The sequence below is a fragment of the Mobula birostris genome, chromosome 1 (genome assembly GCF_030028105.1).
Source record: "Mobula birostris isolate sMobBir1 chromosome 1, sMobBir1.hap1, whole genome shotgun sequence".
NCBI classification, from domain to species: domain Eukaryota; kingdom Metazoa; phylum Chordata; class Chondrichthyes; order Myliobatiformes; family Myliobatidae; genus Mobula; species Mobula birostris.
Window position 1 is genome coordinate 205,133,180 of NC_092370.1, and position 25,213 is coordinate 205,158,392.

Sequence of the window (25,213 nt, forward strand, 5' to 3'; positions counted from 1 at the left end):
TGCCAGTCACTTGCACTGAAGCAAGTCAGTCAAAACATCAAATTTGGATCTATTTCTAATTATGAGAGAGCTAGGCAGACTCTGCAGCAGCAGACACAAGCAGACGAGTATTTAAAAACATTGCTAGACACAAAAGCTTTCTTTCTTAGCAGGGTCGACAAAATAAATGATATTAATTAGTGGACACATATCATTGGCAGGAAATATGGAATCTTTAACACATTCTGCTTGCTAAATGCTAACGATCACCATCTTCAAGATTGTTTGTCATTCCCTGTACACAAGGGTAAAGGAGAATGAAATCATTGTATTCCAGATCTGCAGCCGCAGCAAGAAAACATAATAAGATAAAGAATACAATGACAATAAAAAACACAATAAATACAAATACAAAACCAGGCAACTGTTTTATGGAAATGCATTTTACTTATTTGATTGTTAATGCTGTTGTTGGTCATGAAGTACAGCATAGAAATAGGCCCTGTGGCCCATTTAGTCTGTGCTGAGCTATTTAAGGTATCTACTCTCATCGACCTGCACCGGAACTATAACCCTCCATACTCCTACCATCCATGTACCTATCCAAACTTCTTTTAAACAGTGAAATTGAGCTCGCATGCACCACTCGCACTGGCAGCTCTTTCCACACTTTCAACGACCCTCTGAGTGAAGAAGTTTCCCTTCATGTTCCCTTAAACTTTTCACCTTTCACCCTTAATTGTAGTCCCATTGGACCTCAGTGGTAAAAACTTGCTTGCATTCACCCTATTTACACTGCTCATCATTTTATATACCTCCATCAAATCTCCTCTCAATCTTCTATGCTTCAAGCAATAAAGTCCTAACCTATTCAATCTTCCCTTATAATGCAGGTCCTCCAGTCCCAGCGATTTTCTCTGTATTCTTTTCACCTGATTTACATCATTCCTGTAGGTAGATGACCAAAACTGCACACAATACTCCAAATTAGGCCTCACCAACATCTTATGCAACTTCAACATAACATAGCAACTCCTGTATCCAGTAATTTGATTTTTGAATGCCAAAGTGCCAAAAGCTTTCTTGATGGCCCTTTTGATCTGTGATGCCATTTTCAATGAATTATGGACCTGTATTCCCAGATCCCTTTGTTCTGCAGTACTCCTCAGTGCCCAAGCATTCACTGTGGAAGACCTACCCTATCTGGTCCTACCAAAGTGCAAATCCTCACACTTGCCTGCATTAAATTCTATCTGCCATTTTTCCAGCCGGTCCAGATCAAGATATTCTTCCTCACCGTTCACTACACCCCAATCTAGGTGCCATCTGCAAACTTGCTGATCTAGTTAACCACATAATCATCCAGATCATTGAGATAGATGGCAAAGAACAATGGATCCAGCACTGATCCCTACAGCACTGCACTAGCCACAGGCCTCCAGTCAGAGAGGCAACCATCTACTACCACTCTCTGACTTCTCCCACTAAGCCAATGTCTAATACAATTTACTACCTCACTTTGAATGCCAAGTGACTGAACCTTCTTGACCAACCCCCGATGCGGGACCTTGTAAAATGCCTTGCTAAAGTCCATGTAGACAATATCCACTGCCTTGGCAACTTCCTTAAAAAACTCTAAGATTGATTAGAGTTACAAGGTAGCCAGTAAGGATCTTAAGAAAAGGCTTGGGAGAGCTATAAGGGAAGATGAGAAAGCCTTGGTGAGTAGAATTAAGGAAAAACCCAAGGCATTTTACATGTACATGAAGAACAGAAGGATAACAGAAGGACTGAACGGGGATGGATGAGGAAATAAGTGCCTGGAGTCGGATGAGATATGGGAGGTCCTTAATGAATACTTAGCTTCAGCATTCACCAGTGAGAGGGATATTGACAAATTCAGCACAGTGCAAAGCAGGCTGATAAACTGGAACATGTCAATGATATGAAAGAGGATGTGCTGGAAATTTTGAAAACGTGAGGATAGGGCAGTTCCTCCAGAATTTTATGTGTGTTACTTTGGATTTTCAGCATCTGTGGACTTTCTCATGTTTAGGATGGGTAAATTCCTGGGGCGGACAGGATAGAACCTAGGTTACTACAGGAGATGACGGAAGAAATTGCTGTGCCTTTGATAATCTTTGCTTCCTCACTGGCCAGAAGAGTAGTACCAGAAGACTGGAGGATGGCAAATGTTATTCCCTTGTTCAGGAAAGGTAATAGGATTATAGACAGTGAGTAGTAGAGTCATAGAAAAGTATAGCACAGAAATAGGTCCTTCAGCCCATCTAGTCAGTGCCAAACCATTTAAACTATCTACTCCCATCAACCAACACTGGGACCATAGCCCTTTACCATCCATGTACCTGTCCAAACTTCTCTTAAGCATCAAAATTGAGCTTGCATGCACCACGTATACTTGCAGCTTGTTCTACACTCTCACAACACTCTGAGTGAAGAAGTTTCCCCAAACCTTTCACCTTTCACCCCTAACCCATGACCTCTGGCTGTAGTCCCACCCAACCTCAGTGGAAAAAGCCTACTTGCATTCACCCTATCCATACCACTCATAATTTTGTACACCTCTATCAAATCTCCTCTCAATCTTCTATATTCCAAGTTGAAAAGTCCTAATCTATTCAATCTTTCCTCATAATCAGGTCTTCCAGTCTCAGCAACATCCTTGTAATTTTTTTTGTACCCTTTCAACCTTGTTTGCATCTTTCCTGTAGGTAGGTGACCAAAACTGAACACAGTACTCCAAATTAGGCCTCACCAATATCTTATACAATATCAACATAACATCCCATCTTCTGTACTCGTACTTTGATTTATGAAGGTCAAAGTACCAAAAGCTTTCTTTACAACCCGAAATGCCTGTGCAGCTGCTTTCAATGAATCGTGGACCTGTGTTCCTAGATCCCTTTGTTCTACAGCATATTCCTCAGTGCCCTACCGTTCACTGTGTAATACCTACCCTTGAACTTGTCTGCATTAAATTCCATTTGCCATTTTTCCAGCAGCCCAGATCCTGCTGCAAACTCTTGTAGTCTTCCTTGATGTCCACTACACCCTTAATCTTGGTGTCATCTGTAAATTTGCTGATCCAATTAACCATATTATCTTAGAAAGGATGTGCTAAAACTGAAAAGGAGTCAAAGGAGGTTCATGAAAATGATTCTAGGCTTATCATATGAAGAGCATTTGATGGTTCTGGGCCTGTATTCACTAGAATTCAGAAGGATGAGGGGTGACCTGAATGGTGAAAGGCCTTGATAGAGTGGATGTGGAAAGGATGTTTCCTATGATGAGAATATTTAAGACCAGAGGACACAGCCTCAGAATAGAGGTGGGTCCTTTCAGAACAGAGCTGAGGAATTTCTTTAGCCAGAGAGTGATGAATCTGTGGAATTCTTTGTCACAGGCAGCTATGGAGGCCAAGTTTTTATGTATATTTAAGACAGAGGTTGAAAGAATCTTAATTTGTCAGGGCATGAAAGGATATGGGGAGAAGGCAGGAGATTGGGTTTGAGAGGAAAATTGGATCAGCCGTGATGAAATGATGGTACAGACTTGATGGGCCAAGTAGCCTAATTCTGCTCCTATCTCATAAAGTCTAATCAAACATATAACAGGGGTCCTAAAACTGATCCCTGCAGCACCACACCACTAGTCACCGGTCTCCATTCTAAGAAACAGCCTTCAGCTACTACCCTACCTCTGAGCCAATTTTGAATCCACTAACTAGCTGTCCATAGATTCCGTGAGGTCTAACCTTCCAGAGCAGACTGCCATGCGGGACCTTGACAAGAGCCTTGCTAAAGTCCAAGCAGACTACCACTGCTCTACCCTCATCTTCCCTTTTCAAAAACAAAAACCCAAAGTTACCTCTTCAAAAAAAAAACCCCAAAGTTTCACTAAACATGGCTTCCCCTGCACAAAGCTATGCTGACTCTTAATTAGAGTCTTCCTATACAAACGTTGGCAGATCCTGTCCCTCAAAATTCCCTCTAGTATCTTCTCTACCACTGATGTCAGGCTGGCCTGTCTGTAGTTCCTGGTTTGTCCTTGCTACACACCTTTTACAACAGAATGACAGTAACCACTTTCCAATCTCTGGGAATGTCACTAGTGGCTAATAATGAAGGAAATGTTTTCACAAGGGAGGGCTCTACAACTTCCCTCTAGCCTCCTAGAAAGTCCAAGAATATACTTTGTCAGGCTCTGGGGATTTATCCACCTTAATGTGCTATAAGGCGGCAGATGCCTCCTCCTTGGTAATATGAATGTTTACCAAAACATCTCCACCTTTTTCCCTTGTCTCTTGAGCAACCATGACTTACTCCTCAGTAAAAATGGAAGAGAAATATTCATTAAAAATCTCACCCATCTCTTGCTGCCTGAGACATAGGGGCCCTAGAGACCCTACTTTCTCCCCAATCACCTTTTTACTCTTAATATGTCCATAGAATCTCTTATGATTTTCCTTATCCTCAACTGCCAGATCTATCTCACCTCTTTTTTTCCCTCCTGATTTCTCTCTTGAATATATTTTTAATGTTTTTTTCATAGTCATCAAAGAATTAATTCCACTCTGGCCTTTAAACCCAATGTACAGTATGCTTCCTTTATCTTGACTGGAGGTTCAATATTTCTCACTATCAATATTCCCTAAACTTGCACCCTAACCGGAATATGCTGCCCTGCGTCTCTTGATAACACACTCTCAAATTCCTTCTTTCCCTTCAAACAATCTCTCCCAATTGATCTCTTCCTGATCCTGCCTAATTCTCTCAATTATCCTCCTTCAGCTTAGAACCCTAACCTGCAAACCTGTCCTAACCTTTTCTATCACTATCTTAAAACTATTAGAATTATGGTCATGAGTTGCCACCTCTGTTATTTGCCCTGCATTGTTCCCTAAGACTCGGTATGGTGTTGCGTCCCTCTGTATATTGCCTCAGGAAACTTTCCTGGACACATTTTACAAATTCCACCCTGTCCAGGGCCTTTGCACTCTCGGGGAAATTACAAACTCCTATTTATACAACCCTATTTTTCTTGCAACTGTGAGTAATTTCCCTACACAATAGTCGGTTCCCACTGACTATCGGTAGGAATTTATTGTTCAGCCTCACTAGAGTGACCCTCACCTTCTTGTTCCTAACTACATCCTATATGCCCTCACTGGATGATCCTCCAACGATGTCATCTCTACAGCATTTCTGTACGTCCTCCCTTATCACAAAGGCAACACTACCTCCTCACTTAAATGTACCTCAATCACACTTTTAGCACCTGTATCCTAAAACATTGAGCTGCCAGCCCTGTCCTTTCCTTAGCAATATTTCTGTTATGGATAAAACATCCTTGTCCCCAGAGCCAATCTACGCTCTGACTTCATCTGCTTTACCTGTTAACCCTCGTGCATTGAAATACATTTAGTTTATAGGACAAGAACCACTCCAAGGTATTTAACAAGCAGTTCAGCATCTACTGCATATTGCTCATGAAAACAAGTGCTTGGATGGTCCTTGAGTGTACAATCTGATTTTGCTATGAGCAGGGTTTTCTCGGGCCAGTGCGACTCTGAAACTAGCCAAAAGGAGGTAAACATATTGCAATGAATCTTGTACTTTGGTCCTTATTGTCCTTTTTCACTGACCTCTGTACATTAAATTCATAAATTACTGACCAGAGAAGCAGAATTATCCCCTCAAACACGTGGTCATGACAACCGCTGCTGTCCTCTGAGGCTGAATGCCCATGGTCCAGTGAGAAAGTAACTCATTTACATGTTGCAGCCATTTAGTGCCATGTTTCACCATGGGAGAAGGGTTTATTTAAAAACACTCTTACTTTTTTTGGAGAGGGGAGTTGCCAATGGACTTCTATCAATGCTAGGGTGAGAGGTTAGTGAACATCCAGAAGAAATTCAGCTCTTTTTATTGAGGTACGACTCAGGAGTTAATAAGTGAGGTTTAGCTCTCAGCTCTTAGTCTCCCTCTAATGCAGGTTGTATTCTTTTATGCTAGTTGAAAGTATACTTTAATACCTATACTTGTCATTCACGTCACGTCAAGAGAATTTTTGATAGTATTTTTCTTTTAACACAACAACTTTTTATTTGAAACAAGGGAGAAAAGATCCCCATTTGGCAAAGGAAATTATTTCCTTCCTCAGATTAGAGAACAAAGAGATTTTTTTAAAAGTACATGGTTTATGGGTGGCTAGATAGTTTTTAAAAATGTGAGGAACATGTACTCAAGTGAGCACTGCTTACAACGTTGGTGTTAAAAGAAAAGTACTTCTGTTGAAAGGTGCATCTGTGCCAGGTTTTATGTGAATTTAAGAAGAATTTCTAAATCTAGATTTAAAATCATGGGTGATGAATGGTGGCTATGAAATCATGCTAACGTGTATCATATCATGTACCTACCAAACCTAGCCAGTTCTGTGTTGAATTCTTTCTGTCAGCAATGCATTCTTTATTGAGAATTTGCAGTCTGGACATGTTGTGTTCATTCTCAATAAATCCAACGTACCTTTTAGAGAATCCAGTGTTTACTATGTACTTTTGCATGCTCTGTATTTAAGAACTCACAGGATAATATATTCCACATTGGCAACATGAAAGAATTGAAATGTATTGAAATTGCCCGATGCAGTGGAGGTAATAAAGTCAAAGAAAGCTGCATACTTGTGGCAAGGAGAGTCGTAATAATTTCATCGTGGAAGCTAGAAGTATGGGGCTGGATGCAAGATACAACACAGATAAATTACAGACTAGATTTTGAGATTGTCAAATTAAATGTTGTAATTGCTAAAGCAAGATACTAGCACAGACAAGTCTGGCTATGCCAGGAGCCTTGGAATTTGCATAGACCACTGTACTTATGTACTTATGTAATAGACTGGTCCCTGCTCCCGATGAAGTCATAGAAGATATGAAAGGAATCTTACTGGAAGGGAGAGGCTGAGATACATAAGCTATTTTTATAGAACTCCTGGTATCCCTTAGGATGTTTGAATTGATGATATACAATTGAGATTGACAAAATTCACTCTCTCCCTCTCCTTCTCTATTTCTCCTGTCTCTCCTGTTTCCACCCAACCTTGACTCTCTCTGTTTGCCTCTTCCCTCTCTCTCTTCCCCATTGCTCAACTCTCCCAAGATGAAGAAGTGATAAAATCTGAAGGAATTGATAAAAGCCAAGGCAACTTGGGAAAGGAAGGAGATAAGCTCACATCAGATCTGTTATAAAAGTTTTGTGGTGTAAAGATATTACATGATATTTAAGGATGGTGGTGGTGAACACTTTCAATGTTTGAGAAGAATTGAGATGTGCACATGAATTACCAAGGCATGGAAGGAAACAGACTCAGTGGTAGCAAATAGGATAAATGTTGACGGACACTTGATAGAGGCAAGGACAGGATGAAGAAGAAAATGTTTCTGTGCTGAATGGCACAATGACTCTATGAATGATCTGCAGTCATTGGGATTCAAACGCTGACAAAATCCTTTTCAATCTTTGACGTGCCATTTCCTCCCTCCCTAACATGGAGATCTGCCTATTCTGCTGGCTCTGTACCAGTGGCCACTTTGGCCATTGTGTCTGTTGCTGCCATTGCCAATGCAGACTTCAGTTTGCACCACATGGCAACACTGGATGTAAGGCACACTTGTATGTAACTGATATCTAGCATCATAACAGTGGGTGGAAGACATGGAAATTACAAATGCAAACCCCCACACACCCTGTCCTATCCTAGGATTACAACTGGTGAGTCACTTCACTCCCTGACTGATAAAGAATCACTGCTTCAATGAAGCTTGCCCTCTGCGTTTTCACAGTGGAGTTCAGCTTTCTGCTCCTTTGCTGCAGCTGTCCAAAGGCTGACATGGTCAAGTTCTGCTCTCCCCATTGTGGGCTTCAAGCCACAGTTAGGAATCCCACTGAATTATACTCGCTGTAGAAAATTCACTGGTGCCATCGATGTTGGGTCCCCTTGATAACCTACCAAGTTTCTGCTGAAGTTTGAAATCTCATTGCTAATGAGAAAGGCCTTGGTTTTGAAGTTGCTTATGACAGTGAAAGTCTCACTCAATTAACCAGGGAAATGCAGAAAATATGGTCAGTGATTACCTGCTATTCTGTTGGGGTACTCTCCTTCAACAGCCTTGAACGGTGCATTAGTGCCACGCTGAAGGACTTGGATATTCTTTGATGGAGTCTAGGACCGGAGGGCACAGCCTCAGAATAGAGGGAATAGAGCCTCAGAATTAAGTCCATTCTGCAATTTCATCATGGCTGATCCACTTCTCTCTCAACCCCAATCTCCTGTCTTCTTCCCATAACCCTTCATGCCCTGACTAATCAAGAATCTATCAACCTCTGCCTTAAATATACCTAATGACAGCCTTCACAGCCACCTGTGGTAATGATTACACAGATATACCACTCTCTGGCTAAAGAAATCCCTCCTCGTCTATTCTGAGGCTGTGCCCTCTAGTCCTAGACTCCATCACCATAGGAAACATCCTTTACACATCCACTCTATCATGGCCTTTCAGCATTTAATAAGTTTTACTGAGATCCCCCCTCATTCTTTTGAATTCCAGCAAGTGCAAGCCCAGAGCCATCAATTAGTCCTCATATGGTAACTTTATTCCCAGAATCATTCTTGTGAACCAAATCTGAATCCTCTCCAGTGTCCTTTCTTAGATAACAGTGCCCCAAGCGAGGCTTTATGAAGCCTCAGCATTACGTCCATGATGGAATGGCGGAGCAGACTCAATGAGCCAAATGGCCTAAATCTGCTCCAATATGTTATGGTCTAATGGTGAAACAGAGGAGTATGAAGCCCAGGCCATCAGGTTCCAGCTCATGGTAGTTCTTCCCACAGCACTCAGCCACTCCCCACCAGCAGTTGTAGTGACTGTGCATTTGAGCAGGGATGATTTTGGATGCCAAGGGAATGCCCGAGTGTGATGGTGATTTTGTATTGATTTTCTGCATAACATTGCTTGGCATGATGATTTTCGTTTGGCCCTTGTGTTCATAGTTCTCGTGCAAATGAGCAGTAAAATGATGTAGCGAAGAAGGGAAGGTAACGTGGGTCCTGTGCCGTGATGGAATGCTTTAATGGTGACTACACATGGGAGGTCATATTATAAAGATAATCCACAATGGCACTCCACATGATGACAACGTGTCATGTGGAGTTGCTTCTACGCTCATGACGAGGAACTCGCATCGGCCTTGTTTGGGCGTATTCTGGAGTTATGGTATATAGCAAATACTAATTTCAACAGCAGCCAGTCTTCAGACCTGAACGTGGATTGTAGATTGAATTTAAAATGCAGCTCTGAAGAATGGTCTTCCTGGAGCTACATTTTGTGGTTGGTTGAAAACAAAGAAACGCTCCATTTGACCGCAGATGCCTGCATATGCATGAATGTGGCCCAGAGTCAGTGGGAGTTAACATTCATTTTGGGCGTCTGGAGAGTGGGTGTGAAGATGGAGGTGTTTGAAAATTATATATAATTCAAAGGAAGCATTGTAGATTCATTGTAACTATAGAATTATCCGACTGTTACCTTTGATCTTTAGCACATAAAAATGTCATGTAACATTGGGTCAGGCAGGACTCTTCCAAGAGTGACTAGAATATGATGTCTGCTGCTTACTTTGCTCAATAAAGACTTCTATATCTACTAGCTTCAGTGTCTCTCTGAGGACTTTGTTCACAGTCACAACAGGGCTATAACATAGGGAATGAGTGCTCTACATGAGATTATAGAGAATTACACTCAGGGACCACTTTCTTAGGAAAACCTGTAAACCTGCTTATTACTGCAAATATCTAATCAACCAGTTATGAGGCAGTGGCTGAATGCATAGGAGTATGTGAACATGGTCAAGATGCTCAGTTGTTGCTTAGATCAAACATCAGAATGGGAAAGAAATATGGTCTGAGTGACTTTGACCGTGGAATGATTGTTGGTGCCAGACAAAGTGGTTTGAGTATCTTAAAAGCTGCTGATCTCCTGGGATCTTCATGTATAGTCTCTAGAGTTTGCAGAGAATGATGTAAAAAAACAAGAACACATCCAGTGAACAGCAGTTCTGTGGGCAAAAATGCCTTATTGATAGAAAGATCAGATTGACAGTGGCCAGACTGGGTCAGGCTGACAGGAAGGTGACAGTCATTCAAGTAACCCTATGTTACAGCACAAGTGTTCAGAACAGCATCTCTGAACATACAACATGCATAACTTTGAAGTGAATGGGCTACAGCAGCAGAAGACTGCAGGTTCCATTCCCGTACCTAATAAAGTGTCCACTGTGTGTACTGTATTTTCCATGTTAGGAGTTGGAATACTTAAGCAATTGCTCTCCTTTCTAGAGTAGAAGTGAAGCGGTTAAAGATTTTTGCTGTGCTGGTGAAGGTAAGCTGTTGTCATTATTTCATACCAGTGGAAGCCTCGCATTGATATCGGGCTATATTGAATGTTCAGGGTGGTTCTGATGAATGGTAGTGCACAGAGCTGTTTTCCCTAAAAAAAACTTTTTAAAAATATCAGTATCTTTGCAGTTGCACTCTTAGAGATTAGTAAAATTCATTCTACAGAAATGATGACAGGTTGAAGACCTTTGGGAAGTTAAAAGTTGAGTTCCTACTGTAAAATATCCTGCTTTCAATGTGCTTTGGTAGTCATAGCAATCGAGTGATTGATCCAGTTCCTTTCAAACAGGATTTTTATAGCGGGAGAGCACGCAATGCCAATGGCAGATTGTTAAGCTTCCCCTTGTTGGTGTTAGCATTTTTGTGGCACTGTGGAAATTTGGCACCTCATTGCAGGTCACTGAAAGATTTATAAATGCAAGGCTTCTGCCTGCGGTTTTCAGACCCAGTTGAGCAGCATAGCAGTGCAGCACTTAGCTACAACCCTACTGAGTTGTATTTGATCCTGATCTCAGGTGCTGTCTGTGTGGAGTTTGCACGTTCTCCCTCTGACCACGTGGCTGCAATGCTTTCCGCCCACATCCCAAAGGTGTGCTGGTTGGAGAGTTAATTGGTTGCTGTAAATAACGTCCAGTGTGGGTGAATCCGGGTAGGGCAATTTAATGGGCAAGTGAGAGAAAATGGTAACAGAGGCAAAACAAGTGGGGGAAAAGGGATTTGTGGGATTGCTGTAAGAGCTGGCATAGACTTGATGGCTGAATGTTCTCCTTCTGTTTTGCTAGAGAACACGTGCTTGGCACACACGGTTAACTGAGTACACGCAGACTAATTTGACAAGCTTGGCATTAAATGTGTATTGCACAGCTGTATACATTATCACCACGTCTTGCTTATTTAAGGCATACAAAGAGGATACATTTGGAACACTGTCATTTAAACTTGCAAGTTGCATGCAGCATGCCATTAAGGTTCCAATTGAGTAATGTACACAAATGGGGTCCAATGGCTGATACTAAAGGATATCTATTATCTTTGTAATACTGCAGTGTCAGTTCAATCTTTTTTAAAGTACAGTGTCCAGCTTTGGTTTTGCTTGAAGTGACCTTGGAAATAACCCAGAAGAGGCTTGCAACACAACGTAGTTATTATCATTGGCTTGGAGAGATACTTTTATTCCACAAAACATGATGTTCTAAGAGATTTGATAAGGATATTTAAAATTATGAATGCTGCATATATGTGAATAGACTATTTAATTTTGAGATGTTAATTAGAGGAGGCAAAGTGCCTAAAAATTACAGAAAGAATGGAAAGTTAAATATCTAGGTTCTTATTTTTTGCAGATAGTAATGGAGCTTTGGAGCAAGAACTTATTCAATGAATGCAGATTCATAGTCCATGTTCTGGGGGAGGCTATCACTGTGCACAATATAGCTGGGATCTTGGACCCTGTGCCTCATGTTGACTTTCTAATGGAATTTTTTTTTAAGGAACTGGAAAAGGAACTGGAGAGATATTTCTAGAATTCCATATTACTTGAAATAACTTTTTTTTAAAACTTTATTTACTCCCTTCTAGGAAGTTTTTTGCAGGTCATTTTACAGTATGTGGGCAAAGAATGCTGAATTGCATAATTTTTGTGCTGGACAGGCCAAATGGTCCAGCTGGTCTTTTTCATCTGTCACCATCTGTACGTTTTATAGCCTGTTGGTAAAACCCTTTCAGAACTCAGATGGAATAATTTTACCAAGTCTTCATTATCTGTAAAGTGGAAATCGACGAGATTTAGTAGCAACAGTTCTGTGGTCTTGAATGCTGTAGGATTAGCAATTCAAATGAGCCAGGGTATCAATGGTAATGAAAAGTAAATGCCAAGTGATTGTGTTTAAATTTGGAAAGGTTTTTCACTGTTTTCCGTTTACAAAAAGCATGGTGTCTAGCACTGGTATAAATATAACATGCTGAACAAATGGTACCGCCTGCCTCACTGCCTGTATGTTAAACACATCTGCTTGACAATTAATAGAAATGCATAAAGATCATTCTGTCTGAATTCTCAATGTAGTTTTCATGTTAGTTGAACCCATATGCAATCCAGTGCAGATTAAATGTCAGTATGACGGTCATTTTTTATTAGTAGAAATCATAAAGTGATGATGAACTTATTTAAGAGGCATTCAGGCATAAAGGCTGCATCAATAATGCTGTTGAGAGATTCTGCTATGCAGCTATGAAATGCTACACAAAACCATATAAGTGAGCCTGTCTATCACAAATTATGAACTAAAAATGTAAAACAGCCCCAGGGATTTTCCATAAAATAATTATAAATATGACCATTTTTCTCTTAACTTCAAAGAGGGATTTTTTTTCTGGATTTGCTCCGTTTAGATCAAATGGTTTTTTGCAAATTGGAAAGTTTATTTCAGAATCATCCTTTTGATTCAAGTGCCTGGAAGTATGGGGAAGTATGAAGCAATGTTGCCCACATACTGTATAATGAGGCATGGTTTTGCTTGGGAAGTTTTGTAGTATTCTTGGGTGATTTTGTTGGATGTAGTGCATAAAAGCTCCATATTCTGGTCTCTGACTCAAATTGGCAAAGTCTGTCAAGGGTGGATTTTGTGACTTCCTCAACAATAAGCTTTATATTTTAAAGGAATTTTTGGAGGTTGAAGGTTATGAGCTTTTTTAATATATTTGTTCTGGTTATACAAGTAAATGTTGTCTACACTCAGTGTTGGTTCATCTATTTCTCGTGACGCTATTGAAATGAGGCAAGGTACTTCCTCTAATTCCAGGTGATTATTCTAGTTACCAATGAGTTTTGGAGAGTTCGAAGTATAAACTGTATTTGTAAATGATGGTCCATAAGTATTATGAGTATGTGGCTACTGGAGATTCAGATGCATCAGCAGGGTCTGACAGAGGGGTTTGGGGAACTTCAGAAATCAGGAACTACTTCACTCACAGGTCTCCAATCATTCAGTTCTAAACTAATACTAAACTTAGATAAGGTTACTGAGGTCACCATCAAGCACCAGAGACCATCCTATCTGGAAATTCCTAAACAGGGTGGTTATATCCAACAATTAGTGACTCCAAAGTGTAGGTAGGGATCTTCCGATTTTTTGGGGGGGAGCTGTAGGAAGTTCATGGCAGGATCTCTCTAGATGAGGGATACCTGGCTTTTTTATGCCATGGACACCTACCATTAACTGAGGGGTCCTTGGACCTCAGGTGAGAGCCCCTGCTCTATGTAGACACTGATCTATTTTGGTGCTGAAGAATTCAGGCGTTTCTGGTTCTGGTATTCTATCTGACTTGCACCTTGTAGGTGGTGGAAAGAGATTGACATGTCAGGAGGTGAATCTTTTCAAAGCATATCTTATCTTTGATCTGCTCTTGCAGCCGTAGTAGTCATGAGCCTGGCTTAATTGAGATTCTTGTCTGTGGTGGCTGATTGGATGTTGATGGTGGAGGACTTGTGAGTGAAAATCTCACTGATTATCAAGGGTGCAAGATTAAACATTTTATGATGGAAATGGTGCAGGTATGGTCAGAGAAGTGTCAAAGAGTTTAATCCTGGTAAATATGAGGCACAGCACTTTTGGAGATCCAATATTAAAGGCGGAGTACACAGTTAATTGCAAGATCCTTAACAGCATTGATGAAGAGATGGGCCATTGGGCCCAGGTTCATGGCTTTCTGAAAACAGCTGCATAGATTGATGAAGTGGTAAAGAAGGTGCTTGACATGCTTGACTTCATTTGTTGAAGCATTGTGAACAAGAGCCAGAAGGTTATGTTATAGATTTATAAAACACTGTTTAGGCTGCACTTAAGGGTAATTGAATTGGATTCTGGTCACCTCAGTATAGGAAGGATCGAACATGAAATAGTACAGCAAAGGAGCAGTCCTTTCAGTCCTACAATGTTGTGTCAAACATATTAAGTTAGTGATCTAATGTTCAACTAACCTAATCCCTTCATTCTACACAATCAGGAAGAAGAAACCAAAGGTCCATGAGCCAGTCCTCATTAGGAAATTGGAGGTGAAGAGGTAATCTTAAATTCCTTGGGGTTATCATATCAGGGAATCTGTCCTAGGAGCAGCACATAAGTGCCATCACAAAGAAGATACGACATCACTTCCACTGTCTTAGAAGTTTGCATAGATTCAACGTGTCATATAAGACATTTATAAACTTATGTAGTTGAGTATCCCAACTGGTTGCATCACGGCCTGGTATGGAAACACAAACACCCATGAATGGAAAAGCCTCCAAAAAGTAGTGGAATACTGCCCAGTTCATTAGAGGCAAAGCCCTGCTCTCCACTGAGCACATCTACAAGGAACGCTGCCACAAGAAAATAGCACCTGTGATCAAGGATTCTCACCACCCAGGCCAAGATCTCATCTCTCTGCTGCCATTGGAAAGGAGGTACAGGAGCTTTAGGTCCCACACCACCAGGTTCAGTGACAGTTATTACCCTTCAACCATCAGGCTTTTGAACCAACATTGATAATTTGATTCTCCCCAACTCTGACCTGATTCCACAATCTATGGAGACACTTTCAAGGACTCTATAACTCATGTCATCAGTATTAATTAATCAATTAAGTATTCTTTTATCTATCTATCTGCACTATTTGGCTTTTTTGTACATTGTCTTTGTGCATAATTTTTCATTGATTCTATTGCATTTCTAAGTTCTACTATAAATGCCTGCAAGAAAATGAATCTCAAGCTAGTATATAGTGACATATTCATACATCAATAATAAATTTACTTTGAAATTTATCGTTCCATTTCTAGCAGACTCATTAGCCTATCTAGGAGACTTAAACTCCTCTATCATATTCATCTCACCAGCACTCCAGGCAGCGCATTCCATGTTACTCTCTGCTCAAAAAAAAACATTTATCCTGCACACGTCCATTGAACTTGCCCTTCTCACATTACATGCATGCCCTCCGGTATTAGACGTTACAACCCTGGAACAAGATACTGCCTGTATTCTGTTTATACCTCTCATGAACTTATAAATGTCAGATCTCTGTCACTCTGGATAAAGCAACCCAAGTTTGTCCAAAATTTCCTTATAGCACATACTCTCTAAACCACGCAACATACTGGTAAAACTCTTCTGCACCCTCTCCAAAGCCTCAACATCCATCCTATAATGGGGTGACCAGAACTGAATGCAATACTCCAGATGCAGCCTAACCAGAGTTGTGTTTGCAACATAATTTTCTGACTTTTGAACTTACTGTAATTCTTCAACTAATAAAGACAAGCATGCTATATGCCTTCATTAACCCAGTTAACCCTATTAACCCAGTTTCAGGGAGGAACGGACTTAGACCCCGAGATCTCTGCATATCAACACTGTTAAGGGAAATACCATACAAATTGTAAGTTCTCTTTACATCTGGTCTCCCAAAGTGAAACTCTTCATTGCCCGGTTTAAACTCCATCTGCCATATCTCTGCCCTTACCTGCAACTGATCTATATCCTGTTGTGTCCTTTGCCAGTTTTCTGCACTGTCTGCAACACCACCAATCTTTGTGTCATCTGAAAACTTCCTTATCCATCTAACTACATTTTCATCCAGGTCATTTATACACATCACTAACAGCAGAGGTCCCAGTGGAACACCACTAGTCACTGACCTCCAGCCAGAATAACTTTGATTGACCAATAACATCTGTCTTCTATGGGCAAGCCAGTTCTGAATCCGAACAGCAATTCACCATGGATCCCATGCATCTTCTGGATGAGCCTTCCATGAGGAACCTTGTCAAAAGCCGTACTAAGATCTATGTAGACCACATCCACAGCTCCATTAATCACCTTCATACTTCCTTTAAAAACTCAGTCAAGTTAGTGAGACACAACTTGCCTTGCACAAAGCCATGCAGACTGTTCTTAATTGGACCATGATTTTCCAAATGCTCGGAAGTCCTATCCTCAAGAATCCTCTCCAGTAACTTCCCTACCACTGATGTGAGACTTGCAGGTCTATAGTTTCCAGGATTACTCCTAGTTCCCTTCTTGAATAAAGAAACAAATTAGCTATTCTGCAGTCCTCTGGGACCTCACCTGTGGCTAGAGTGGACAGGGAGATATTAGTCAAGGCCCCAGTAATATTATCTCTTGATTCTCTCAATAACTTGGGACATATCCTATCAGACCATGGGGACCTATGCATCTTAACTTTCTTTAAGAGACCCAATGCTGCCTCCCTTATCTTGAAATGACTTAGCAAATGAGCACACTCCACACTGATCTCTCTATCCTCCATGTTCTTCTTGCTAAATACTGATGCAAACTACTCATTTAGGACCACATCCTCTACCTTTAACACATGTTTCTTTCCCCACTCCCTACTTGTGCTCTTGCCCTTGATGTGTATATAGAATGCCTTGGGATTCTCTTTAATTTTAAGCACAAAAAAATCTGCAGATGCTGGAAATCCAAAGCAACACACACAAAATGCCCTGCACTTTGGTAATCTCAGAGGCTGAAGTACACAGGTGTTTCCAATGAGTGGACAGCTGTAAGGCTGCAGGACTGGACGGCATCCCAGGGTGGGTACTCAGGATGTGCGCGGCACAACTGGTAGGTGTGCTTACAGACATTTTTAATCTCTGCATCTCCCAGTGTAGAGTGCCCTCCTGCTTCAAAATGTTCACCATTGTCCCTGTGCCTAAAAAGACCAAGGTAACGTGTCTGAGCAACTGGTGTCCTGTCACACTCACCTCAATAATAGGCAAATGCTTTCAGAGGCTGGTCAAGGACTACATCTGCAGCTTGCTACCACCCACAATGTACCCCTACAATTTGCCTACTGACACAACCAATTGACAAAATAACCACAGCTCTACACACCGTCCTTGCACATCTGGAGAAGACTGATGCCTATGTGAGAATGCTGTTCTTGGACTACAGTTTAGCATTCAACACGATAATTCCCTCCAGGCTCGACAAGAAGTTCAGAGACCTTGGTCTTCCTGTCAGATTGCCAGCAGGTGGTAAGAGAGGGCTCCCTCACCTCTGCCCCTCAACACAGGTTCCCCTCAGGGCTGTGTCCTAAGCCCCCTCCTTTACTCTCTGTATACCCATGACTGTGTTGCCACCCACAGCTCCAATCTGCTAATTAAATCTGCTGATGACACTACATTGATTAGCCTAATCTCAAGTAATAACAAGGCAGTTTACAGAGAAGAAGTCACCACCCTGACAGTGGTGTCAAGAAAACAACCTCTCCCTTAATGTTGCAAAAACAAAGGAGCTGGTTGTGGATTACAGAAGGAATGGAGATAGGCTAACCCCTATAGACATCAAGGGATCTGGGGTTGAGAGGATGAACAGCTTTAAGTTCCTCAGCATAAACATCACCGAGGATCTCTCGTGGTCTGTACATACTGGCTGTGTGGTGAAAAAATCACAACAGCTCCTCTTTTCACCTCAGACGATTGAAGAAGTTTGGTCTGGGCCCCCAAATCCTAAGAACTTTCTACAGGGTCACAATTGAGAACATCCTGACTGGCTGCATCACTGCCTGGTATGGGAACTGTACTTCCCCCAATCGCAGGGCTCTGCAGAGAGTTGTACGGACAGCCCAGTGCATCTGTAGATGTGAACTTCCCACTATTCAGGATATTTACAAGAACAGGTAAAAAGGGCCCAAAGGATCATTGGGGACCCGAGTCACCACAACCACAAACAATTCCAGCTGCTACCATCCAGGGAACGGTACCCCAGCATAAAAGCCAGGACCAACAGGCCCTGGCACAGTTTCTTCCACCAGGCCATCAGACTGATTAATTCACCCTGATACAATTGTATTTCTATGTTATATTGACTATCCTGATACTATTTCTTATAAATAACTATAAATTGCACATTGCACATTTAGACGGAGATGTAATATTTTTACTCCTCATGTGTGTGAAGGATGTAATTAATAAAGGCAATTCCATTCAATATATAGAGATGGTAGCCAGAATCTTTTTCCCAGGATAGAAATGCCAGACACCAGAGGACATGCATTTCTTGAGCTCCTGCTGATTACCGGCCACATAAGCTCTGTGTTGTATGGTAAATGCTGCTCGCACAAACTGTTGATCCAGGGTTTTTGGTTTAGATAGACCCTCATAATATTAAGTTATGACTCTCATAATTTAAAAGACCTCTATCAGCCTCCTCTCTAGGAGGGCAATCCAAGTTTTCCAAGTTTTATAGCCAGGCAGCATCCAAATGAGCTTCTGCATCCTATCCATTATCCCCATACGCTTTCTATAATGGAGTGACCAGAATTGCACACAATGCTTCAAGTGCTGACTGATTGAAGTTTTATATAGCTGTAGTGTGACTTCCTTACTCATAAACACAAAACCCTTTCCAATGAAGGCAAGCATTCCATATGTATTCTTTCCCATTCTATCCACTTGTGCAGCCACTTTCAATAAACTATGGAGCTAGATTCCAAAATCCCTCTGTGCCCTAATGCTGTTAAGGGGCTGACCATTATCTGTAACTTTCTCTTTTCATTTGACCTCACAAAGTGCAACATGTTAAGGTGTTCAAATTAAACTCCATATTCTCTACCCATATCTATAACAAATACATATCTCACTGTATTCTCTGACAGTCCTTTATACTCTCTACAATTAGACCAATCTTGCTGTCTAGAAATTTGTTAATCTCCCCACCTTTGTTTTCCTCCAGCTCATATATCTCAAACAACAGTGGTCCTAGCACCAATACTTGTGGAACACCTCTGGTCATGGGCCACCAGCCAGAATGACAACTTTTACCCCTACTTTCTGTCTTCTATTTAATGCAGAAAACCTTATTCCAGCAAGACAAATGGAAGATTAGAGAATATTGAGCAGTTATGTGATAATCTGAGTATTCTAGAAGCTGATCTATTGGAAACTCTGAAAGAAATGAATGCAAGATTCAACCAAATTGAGCCAAAGAATTGGCACCACCTTCAATGGCAGGTTTTCTTCCCTGAAAGACAACAATAAACCAGTTTTTGACACCATTTCATTTATTTCATTCCTGCTAGCTTCTTGTTCCAGTTTATTTGAAAGTAAATTCCTCAGCTGCTGTCATGGGAATGAAACTGAATTCTTCAAATGAATAGTCCAAAATATTTTGGAGACTTGTCCACTGAACTACTTATTATGAGACTTAACAACATTGGGACTTTTCTAAGTTAAAGGCTATATAACTGTTATTTTGTGATTGTATTGTCAGTTCTGATATAATTTTTTTAAAGAAGAAACCGTTTCAAAACCTAGTGTGTTAAAGAATCAGTTATTGTAAGCACCTACAAAATTCTAGCATTGACCTTTGAAATAAGGGTTATGAGTTTAAATTCCCATCTTGCTTAGGCCATATTTTAGAATATAGAGGAACCACCTAGAGTTCATTCAGTTCTGTTTGAAACTTGATTTCTGATGACCACTTCCATTTCTGGGTCAGAAAGTTTAAAGTTGGAAAATAGACTAAATTTCCAGGGCAATTAACAGGCAAATTGATTGTGGTAAATAATGAGTGCACTTTTTAAATAACACTATGTCTACTTCTCCAGCTACTGTTGTTGGTTGGCTTCCTTCCTTAAAGGGTTTTTGTTTATTAACTCTACCTTTCAGAGACCACTGGACAAGAAGGTCTACAGGAAATGAGTATGGGATGGTGATTCTTGAAGTAGCAAGGCCATAGTCAGGTGTGAGGTAAGGTAGAAAGGAGCTCTAGATTGGGAGAAACTTTGTCACAAATTCAGTACATAACTTCTCTGTCTCTATTTCATCATAGCAGTAATTTTGCAAATGAATGGCTTGCTTCGCCTTTTAAGGGTCAATTACATTGGTGCTCGGAGTTACACTAGTAATAAAAATAATGCAGGATAAACAAGCAAGAGCAACTTACTTCATAGATGTAGCCATTCCAAACAGACAAAACTTACAGAAATCAGTAAGTGAAGAACACCAGATATATGCAGAGTCAAAAGAGGAAATTGAAAGACTATGGAACATGAACAGGGTATACATTGTCCCAGTAGTAATGTCTACAACTGGTGTCATCTCAAAGTCACTACACAATAACATTAAACAATTAGCACTACACAGTAATATCTATGTAAATCTTCAGAAAGCCACAATATTAAACACCACTAGAAAAGTCCAAAGGTTTGTAGCAATTGAGAAATAAGTGTGCTTAGCTATGCCCGTACCTCAGGTTTTACCAGCTTGATGCTGAGAAAACATAAATAATAATAACAATCACCAGTTTGAAAGATTTACAAAGAAAAATAAGAACTGAAATAACAAATTTCAGAAAACATTATGTACAATGGAATACTACCTAGGACAGAAGTGGGAAGAGGAATAACAGCCATTAAAAATCTACACAAAACAGTCAGGTAAAACTTCTAAGGATATATTTTCATCAATGAAAACAGGAATCAGCACTCCACACAAATGTGTGCAATTCTGATAAGAAGTATACACCACTAAACTTATGTGACAGCACACTCAGAAAAATTAAGTTATCACTATTGAAGAAAAAGTTAAGCGGTGAAGGAGCATGACCCTCCGTGGAAGACATCCCCATGATCTGAACAGACTAGATGTTGACAAGGAAGCATCGAATGCCTAGCTCAGAGTTGGAGACATCTTCCCAGAAACCGAAGGGCTCTTTGTGACTATACAAGACCAGGTGGTTAACACAAAAATTATCAAAAACACATAATAAAAGACCAGCAAATTCAGGATGATAAATGTAGAAAATGCCAAGAAAAGCCAGAAACAACCCAAAACATTACAGGATCCTGTAGTAGTTTAACTTAATCTGATGACTTACACAGGCACATGCAAGCAGCAAATACCATTCACCAAAGTCTTGCTTTAAAATACAGACTCATAAAAGAAATCATATCTTACTCTAAATACAAGCCTCATCCAGTTTTAAAGTCAGAATACCACAAATTATATTACAGCCGATCTGTTATTACATATAGGACAATCCATAATAATCGCCTGGATATAATAATACAGGATAAACAAGCAAGAACAACTTACTTTGTAGATATAGCCATTCCAAACAGACAAAACTTACAGAAATCAATAAATGAAAGACACCAGAAATATGCTGAGTTAAAGGAGGAAATTGAAAGACTATGAAACATGAACAGGGTATACATTGTCCCAATAGTTAATATTTACAACTGATATTGTCCCAAAGGCACTACACAATAGCTTTAAACAATTAGGGCTACACAGTAATATCTATGTAAATCCTCAGAAAGGCACAATACTAAATACCACAAGGATAGTCCGAAAGTTGAGTGGATGAGTATGTTTACAGATGGCACAGAGATTGGTAGTGTTGTGGATGGACCATAATATCTTAAGACATGGGAGCAGAATTAAGCCATTCAGCCTATCAAGTCTGCTCTGCCATTCCATCATGGCTGATCCTGGAACCCAATCAATCCCATACATCTGCCTTCTTGCCATAACCTTTGATGCCCTGAGCGATCAGGAAACTGTCATTTTTTGCTTTAAATATACTCATGGTCTTATCCTCCACAGCAGTCTTTTTCAGAGCATTCCACAGATTCGCTACACTCTGGCTAAAAAAATCCTCCTGACCTTTGTTCTAAGAAGTAGCCCCTCAATTTTGAGGCTGTGCCCTCTAGTTCTGGACACCCCCACCATAGGAAACACCCTCTCCACATCTAGTTCTTTCAACATTTGGTAGGCTTGAATGAGATTCACCTACATTCTTCTAAATTCCAGTGAGTACAGGCCCAAAGCTGCCAAACACTCCTCATATGTTAACACCTTTATTCCTGGAATCATCATCGTGAACTCCTCTGGATTCTCTGCAATGACAGCACACCCTACCCTTTCTGAGATTTAGGGCCCAAAACTGTTGACAATACACCAAGTGTGGCTTGACCAGTTTCTAATAAAGCCTCAGCATTATCTCCTAGGTTTTTATATTCTATTCCACTTGAAAGGAAGGCCAATGTTGCATTTGCCTACTTTACCACAGACTCAACCTGTAAATTAACCTTCTGGGAGTCTTGCTCGAGGACTTCTGGCCCTCTGCTCTTCTGGCGTTTGAATCTTTTCCCCATTTAGATAATCAACCCCACATTTTGGCTATTATTTGGAGGCCTATATATGATTCCCATAATGTTTTGTTACCCTTGCAATTTCTTCACTCCACCCACAAAGATTCAACATTCTCTGGCCCTACGTCACCTCTTTCTAAATATGTAATTCCATCTCTGACCAACAGAGTCCCACCACTGTCTATGCCTTAGTATAGATAGCAAAACAGGTTACCAAAAGATACAGCAAGACATAGATCAGTAGCAGAATTAGGTGGAGAAATGGAAGAAATGTGTTTAGTCCGAACAAGTGTGAGGTGTTGCACTTTGGAAGATCAAATGTAAAGGAAAAATACACAATTAATGGCAGGATTTTTAATGGTGTTGATGCTGGAGGTCTCAAGGTCCCAATGCATTGCTCCCTGAAAGTGGCTACACCCATTGGTAGGATGATACAGTATGTGTATGTAATGCTTGCTTTTATTAAGTATTGTTAGCTTATTTAGTATGACACAACATCATGGGCCAAAGGACCTGTTCTTGTCCTGGGAAACCCAGAGATTGGCAGAAAGGAGGTGCATACTCATCATACACAACACCAGAGTTTAAGATTGAAACTGGGCTGTTAGAGATATGAAGTTCTACTAACAGTACTACAGTCAGAAGTCTTTTTTAAGAAAATCTATGTATGCCATAGTGAGATCTGAACAGCTCTCTCTGACTTTTTAATCCAAACTTTTAGGTGGCACATCCAGTAATTGAACTGCTATGTCAGCATTATATCTTTTATCACAGCAGTGGGCAGGAGAACATTTTCTTTTTCCCCCCAACTTTTTTGTTCTCTCAGTGTCATGGGTTATAGGGAAAGAAATGGGAGAACAGGATTGGTCTGCGAGCTGACATAGACTGGGTGAGTCCAATGGCTTCCTTCAATGTTGTTCAAAAATTTGACCAAGTATGATGTATCATCAATTTATCTTATTCCCCTCAGGGTTAATCAGACTGTATTGTGGTCACTCCACAAGTTTATTGCTGTCCCAACTTTAGTAATTTGTGTCAGAGATGTTGTTTGACAACCATTCTTTCTCCCGTATAAGCAAGTCATAGGAAAGCTGCTTTGGAAGATCTGAGTTATTTAAGAATAGATCTATCTGCTTAATAATAAGTCACTGGACATTGCTGTCAAACAGAGGAAGTGACTCAACAAAAATAAATGCAGTTGTAATTGTCAGTGACTAACATCTTTGAATTAAAATTTGTACCATATCTATCTGCTTGATGACTGTAGGCAAAAGCTGTAGGAACACTTAGTCATACCAGATCCACTGTGACTTTAATGATTAATTCCTTTGTCTAGGGTGGAGTCACAAAAACCTCCATTTTTTTCACTATGTAATCCACCGAGTACAGTACAATGATGTTCCTTTTAAACCTTGCAAGTTTACTTTAGTTCTTTTCCTGTAATGTAATGAGCAAACTTCAATGATTCTGAGTAAACTGTCTATTTCTGCAGCATTATTAATTCTGATTTAGGAAGGAGACACACATAAGCTAGTTTGGCACTTCATTGAATAGGGTGTGGTATGCTGTCAGAAATAAGAGCCTTTAAGTAGAATATTAAGCTTATTCAGCTTCTGGACTTATATGATTCTATGCCACAGAACAACTAAGTTTGATATTATGATCATATGTGGAATGAACTACCTGGAAACTAACTGCTATATGTGAATACAAAACAGAAATTCCCACACCCCGTAAAGCAAATTATTGATGCATATTGAGATAGTGACGCTTCTCTGGCGAGAACAAAGTATCAATCAACTTAGCACGGGAACATTTGTCATATTTCATGTATATTTCATTTAAATACATTTGAGCTTCAAGGCAGAAATCCCAAACTACTTTTAAAACTTCTCTGAATTAGAATATAACAGTTAAGTTACTTACCAGTAAAATTCAGTTGTACAGATGTAGATTTTGATCTTCTTTAAGGAGTCACTAAAACTAAGTTTCACCTAGCTTTTTTCTATCAGTTCCTTTTGTTGTTTTTGCAGTATTGGTAATTAGTTTGAGCAGCAAATATAGCAACAGCTGTACTCCTTTTCAAGTAGTCTTGTTCATACAGGGTGTAGTCACTATGCTCCTCCCCCCCTCCACCCTGTGCTATTGATTAGAGTTTTCTTACACCATAAGCATCTGCTGTGAATTCCTCTGAAACTGGTCAGAAGCCAGTCTGCGGACTCAGATTTCATATCTGGGAGAAACATGCATTCTAAGCTTTGGGCACAAGACATTCTTAACAATATCCTGGCTTCTCTGTAGAATGGTGTAGAAACTTGCTATATCTTCAGAAAGATTACTGGTTTCTTAATAAAATAATTATTGAATGACCATTGCAATTAATGGCTTGGAAATGATAAATTCAACAAATTTGTTTAGGGATTTTTAATACTTGAGTGCAATCAAATGCAGCACACGGCACTCATGTGTTGTATTTCACAAAATGTGTTGAATTCAGGGGACTTCAAATATTAACACATTCCTGACTCTGCATAATTTCTGTTCAGTACAGAAAGCACTCTTTCTGGGAACAGTACTAATTCATGTTCAGATTTGTGTT

At 40.3% G+C, this 25,213-nt stretch overlaps 1 protein-coding gene across 4 annotated transcripts in view; it reads right to left on the bottom strand.

The window, feature by feature from the left end:
• Positions 1–24,731, bottom strand: part of inf2 (inverted formin 2) — an 86,775-nt gene extending 62,044 nt beyond the window's left edge. For 2 of the 4 annotated variants that reach the window (XM_072269624.1, XM_072269609.1), the window contains exon 1: positions 24,541–24,725. The gene's annotated coding sequence lies outside the window, so the exon portion shown is untranslated. Of the gene's footprint in view, positions 1–24,540 lie in introns of all 4 variants that reach the window. The other 2 variants (XM_072269631.1, XM_072269639.1) reach the window with 2 other exon arrangements.
• Between the last annotated feature and the right edge of the window lie 482 nt (positions 24,732–25,213).